We start from the raw sequence: 6,000 nt of genomic DNA, 5'->3' as shown, positions 1-6,000 counted from the left end.
ACATTACTCATACTAATAACTAACTGTTAATTTAAGAAATTCGCAACTACAAAAGTCACATATTCAAAATTTAGGTGCATGTTTAAATTATAATTTTCACAATTCAACATATTTTATTGTCATAATATAGTTTGCTCTCATAATCATTCACAAAACTGATGCTCACTAATCCAATTGACCCATTTCATTTGTCATCATATAAATTCAATACAGTGAAAAAATTATGTATCATACATTCACCATGGATAAATCTCAGTTACAAACATTTCAGTTAGTCACAAAGTCAAGATTTTTTTCCTAGAGGGGCTAAAATTTTTGTATAGGGGCTAAAATGGGTACTCTGTTTTTATACTGGAGGAAAGCCATACAGAGTTAGTGTTTTATTGAAAAATGAATTTATTTTTATTTCATCCGATGAATAAATTTGTTTGTGAAAAAATGGGTACTCTGTTCTTATAATGGAGGAAAGCCATAAAGAGTTAGTGTTTTATTGAAAAATGAATTTTACGTATTCTATCCGATAAATAAATTTGCTTATGGGAAAATTGGTGTTAAAGAGGTGGTATTTGATAGGAAAATGATACTTTAGGAAACCAATGGATAACAGTTAAAACACAATCACAGATTTGACATTTTAAATAGTGACGAATCGGTTCCGTTTGGATTAGATATTTTTCGGGATATTTTTCAAAAACAGCACTATAGTCCTTCGAACATGAACTACAAGTACTGTACGTATCTGCTATTCTTTGCCCTTTTACACCATTCCTTTTGACTTATGTGCTTTCTCATAAAACATTTTCATTTATTTTTTTAAATGCAAAAACAATTAATGAAATATGTATAACTCGAAAAAAATACTATTTTAATTATTGCCACTTTGCTCATACATTGTAAGATTGATAAGAAAGCTGTCAAGCGTTGCTATTTTTATGAATGATAACTTTTTCTGTAAATGGCCTGCTCTTTATGGCTTTCCTTTATTATATGTCAACGCACCTGTTTTTAACAAGCATTTTACATCTAATTTATTTAGCACTGTAAACAATGATATTCACAATGTTTCTTTCCCTTTTACACCAACTACTTTGACTTGTGGATTTTTGTGCTCTGAGAAAAAAGATTTTCGCTTACTTTTTTTTTAAACTGCAAAAGAAAAAATAAATTTCCCTATAAATTTCAAAAATACTTATTTATTCACATACGATCAAGTATGTATACAAGTATATTAAAAGTACTTACTAAGTAACGTACTCAGTTTTAATAATTAATAATACGTTTTAGTGTTTGGGCTTCGTATACAATATTTTTTAAGCATAATACAATATTTTGGCCATAAATTAGCATGTTTTTGTCATTAATCAAATTTACTATGTTATAAGTAAAAATCACTATTTATGTATAAAAACATACTTTTACTTCAAATAAACTTACTCCCTCAGAAGTATATTTGGGATATACTATTGTAATTTATCTCTTTAAAAAGTATGTTTCATATTACTTACAATTTACCTTTTGGACTGCAAAAGTTACCAATTTATTACGTTAACTTACTATTTTAGATGAGAAATTTACTTCCTTATTTTTACCCATAATCCTATTCAAGTGGACAGGTCTAATGGGTATCAAATGGTCACTAAAATTTTTAGAACCTATTATAGCATGTCTAAAACTGTTTTGTTTACCGTAACGATACTTATGGGACCATTTTCCCGGATGCTTAAGCTGAACACTTGTTTACTAAATTTATATATGTATATAAATATAATGAAGGCTTCAGTCTCTTTGTGTTTCGCGTTGCCGTGGAACTACTACGTTTACCTCTACTCCACTTTTCCTTCTTTCAAGTTATTATCCCCGACACACGTGTGACATTTACATTTATTATTTGTTAAACATTCAGTACCTTCTTTACGCATATTTTTTTGTCGAAGGCATTTGCAGTAATTTTTCGTTGCTAACGGGTACATTTGGAAATGCATAAATGCCGGTGGTTCTGACCTGCAATTACCTTTCCCTGGCCCAACCTACTACATTGGAAAATGGAAGTCCCAACGTGTGCCTTTTTGCTTGTAGCCGCATACTCAAATTTAATGTTTGCTCTTCACGCGCTCTTCCACAGCTTAACGGCTCCATTTGCACTCCATCCAACTCCAACACGTGTCATGCTCTGAGGGGCTGCCTACGGTAGGAATGGTCAAAGGGTTCCTACCATAAAGGTATCCCAAAAGAAGTATTATCCACACAACACAACTAAGCGTGGACATCTTTCACATGTCAATTTTGGGGCCCAATTGACATAAGGCAACCGGCTGTAGGGTTGGCTTAACAAACCTGGCCTTGATGAGCTTAACTTGCCATGTTGGTACCAACTGGGTTATGGTTATGAAATTGGTTTCTTGTTAATTATTATTTATTACAAGAAATATTTATAGTTGGAAAAGATTCAATTCTTGCATACTGAATAATAAATATTTTTAGGAAAAATCATTCAAAATGCCTTTCACATTTCGTTAAATAAATTTTTTCATCTTTCACTTTTAAATTATTAACTTTATATCCCTTACAAATTCAAATTCACAATTTTTGGTCCCAATCTAAATTTCAACCACTTTTTAGCCTAAAATTACCACATGACTCATTTGTAATACTTTTTATATACAAAAACGTTAGATTTTACTTTTTTTAGTGGCAAAAATAAATATAAATTGGCAAAAATGAATATGGTTTCAAGTTGCATCTTGCTTGTTTAAGTGCAAAAATGAATATGAATTTAATCATTTGTTTAATTATAAATGGGATCTAATTTTTTTGCCTATAAAAAGATGAACTTTTCTTTTTGCCATGATAAAAACTACTTTTACTTTAACTAACTATAACTACTCATGACTATTTTTATTTTTAACTATTTAAGTATATGTTTTCAACATAACCACCCATAAATATTATAACTACAAATATAAAATTATTTTATGAAAAATATTTTAAAAATTAAAATTTTTTTGATAATAAAAATTTTTATTTAAAATATATGATCATAAATATTGTATATTTTTTGATTGCACACATATTGGATATACATGAGCACTAGTTATAATAGAATATATAAGAAAGTTTACGCGACAATAGACCATTGGATGCTTAAAAAATGTCAAATCAAGATGAACTTGATATATTTTAAAGTATTTTGATAAATAGATAGAAGACGTACACTTCATGATAATGTACAACAAATAGGACCTATCATTAAATTAAAGTGAGTTAATGAATTTTGCACTTGCTAAACAAAAATGTCTTCCGAGTTTCCAAAGGATAAATACGCCACTTTAAAATAATTGGGGATGTTGCATTGGGTCAAGAAGATCTTTTTCATATACTCTATCATGTAAAGCAATATATAAATATTTATTATTATTTTGAATTAAATATAAATTTATGCATAGTACGGATCAAAATGTTAGAGTATGTTAATTTGAACATGGGATTGTAATTGATATTTATCTAGATATCATTGCTTGCATGTTTCAATGGATTTGCTATCATTAGATAATCCATATCAATATCCATATCACAACAAAATCTTTAAATTTAGCACTTACTTTTAAGAGTTAACTTTGATTTTTACTATAATTTGGTTATCCTTATCATTAGATAATGTTAATTTATTAAAAAGTCTCAAATTTTGACACTATTTTACTAGTCAAATTTGTGATTTATAGTCTGTCATGTTAATACAACTAGTTGTGAAATTAGGACTTAAATTGATAACCATCTAGTTATTTCAATAGTTGAAAGTTTCAATCTTTGAAACATTTGCATTATGTGATTTATGTTTATGATTATTTTATCTACAATCTCAATTCTAGTTTCTCGGAGTACTATTTAATTATGTTTATGATTACTCATCTACAAATTCGATATCGATTTGAAAGTTATCATGTTATGTATAAGATTGCTTATCTAATTTCTAAATTTAAATTAAAATCTACTAAGTCAATAATGTCACGATTCTAGTTTCTTGAAATACTATGTTAATTATATTTCTAATAATTCGTCTATATTTTTTATTCCAATTAAAAAGCCACTATCTATGCAATATATAAAGTTTGAGGGATCACAAATAGTGTAAACTTTTTTATGACATTTTTAAACTATCAATTTTATCCTTAAAGAAAAACTAATTTTTGCTTTGACTGCTTAATCACATTTTGCCAATATAACTGCTCATAACTACCCTATATATTGTAATTCCTAAATTAAGATAACCTTATAAACCAAAATTCTTTAATAAATTTATAATAAATGTATTTACATAAAAAATAAATTTTATATAAAATTAATTTCTTTTAATTATTAATGTATATAATTACCCATCTATGTCAACTAACAATTAAATTTAAACTGTCATAATTTTTTGTCAAGTAATCATTTACGAATTAAAATTGGAGTACACATGGTTTTATTTCTGCGTATCTCAAGGATTATTGCATCTGACAAAATTTTCCAACTCTTCCTGCTCTTTACAACTTATTTTCCGCCAATTAGGCATGGGGAGCTACTCCGGAATTAATGATAATTTTTGGATGCATACAAATGCCCATAAGTTGTTGAGGAGGCATACATGTTATTTCTCCTAAAAGTACAATGGATCTTGTGTGAAACTTCTTCTACCTATTTCGGTTACTATTTTTAATAACTTTTCTTTGTCAGGCCCACATTGATGTGTTGTCCTAAGTTTCTTTGCTCTTCCCACGATGCGTAGGTGAGTCAGCTTTCCACCATAGATGAAACCGAGAAAGCATTGTCTTCAAAGTGAAAGAAAACGGCAGAGTCGAATAACTGAGAGAGGGAGGGTTTTGACGGGTTTTGAGGATACTCTGTACCCGGGAATCGGGATGGTGATACTGCCACAGTAACTATTTTCTAACTGGAGCAATTTTATTCTAAATGACAGAAATACCCTCACAGGCTAAAGAGCATTCGGTCACTATATATATATATTAATCGGTTCCTCTATGGTCTCTCTACGTGTTGGTCTTCTGGTTTTGTGTTACTCTTGAATTAAATCTATGCACCAAAAGACCCAAACATATTCAACACTCAAATGAGGGTTTTCTTACAGAAAAACAAAAGGAGATTAATAGTACATATAGTGTGGGTTTTGCTATAAAGGAGAAAATATTCAATTACTTTGTCTCCCATATTGAAATTTTGGGATGGTAAATTATTAGGCAATAGTAAATTTTGTGGCATAGTTGTACAAATATATGTGGATTTTGGAATCTAATGGATGCTAGATTTTGAGAAAAAGAGAAGTAAGGGTTTTGCTGGAATTGCAAAGAGGAAAATTTCAATTGTCACAATATTAACTGATAACTTGCAAATACTGATCTGTTGATATTTTTTAGTGTTAATTGGGTGATTGTAAAACCAAAAAAGTAGTTTGAAAAAAAAAAGGATTTGATTCTTCTTGTATGCCTCTTTAATTTCATTCCTTACCGTTCAATGGACTCCAATTTAGGCAGTATAGAGCAAGTTTTAATTCTAATTTTCTTGAGAAGTGGAGAAAGATATGATGGGGGAGTTTTTAGAGCAAAGATGTGTGAGTAGCATAATCATCTAGGTGAGGATGGTTTACTCGAGTAGAGCAACAGAGAAGGAAAGAAAAGGGTTCAAACTATTTTGACTCATTAAGGGTAGTTTTGTCATTTAGAGCAATATTGCTCTAGTATAAAAATAATTGCTTGACATTTTGTTTGGATAGTGCTTTATTTGCTAAGATTTATTTGTTTGTATCAACACATTTTCAACTATCTTTTTATTTTACCTGTATCACATAAAAATCAAAAGAGTGCTATGGTATTTTTTTTCAAAAAATTATCCCAAATAATCTCCTATCCAAACACATTAGCCTTGTTAAGTTTCTAGAACCAAAAAATGGAAAAGAAAGCCAAAAAAAAAAGGAAGACAACTCAACTAACTGCCACTAATTTTGTGTTC

Source organism: Coffea eugenioides, chromosome 2 (genome assembly GCF_003713205.1).
Source record: "Coffea eugenioides isolate CCC68of chromosome 2, Ceug_1.0, whole genome shotgun sequence".
Taxonomy (NCBI): Eukaryota; Viridiplantae; Streptophyta; class Magnoliopsida; order Gentianales; family Rubiaceae; genus Coffea; species Coffea eugenioides.
Note: the sequence above shows the minus strand (reverse complement) of the source record.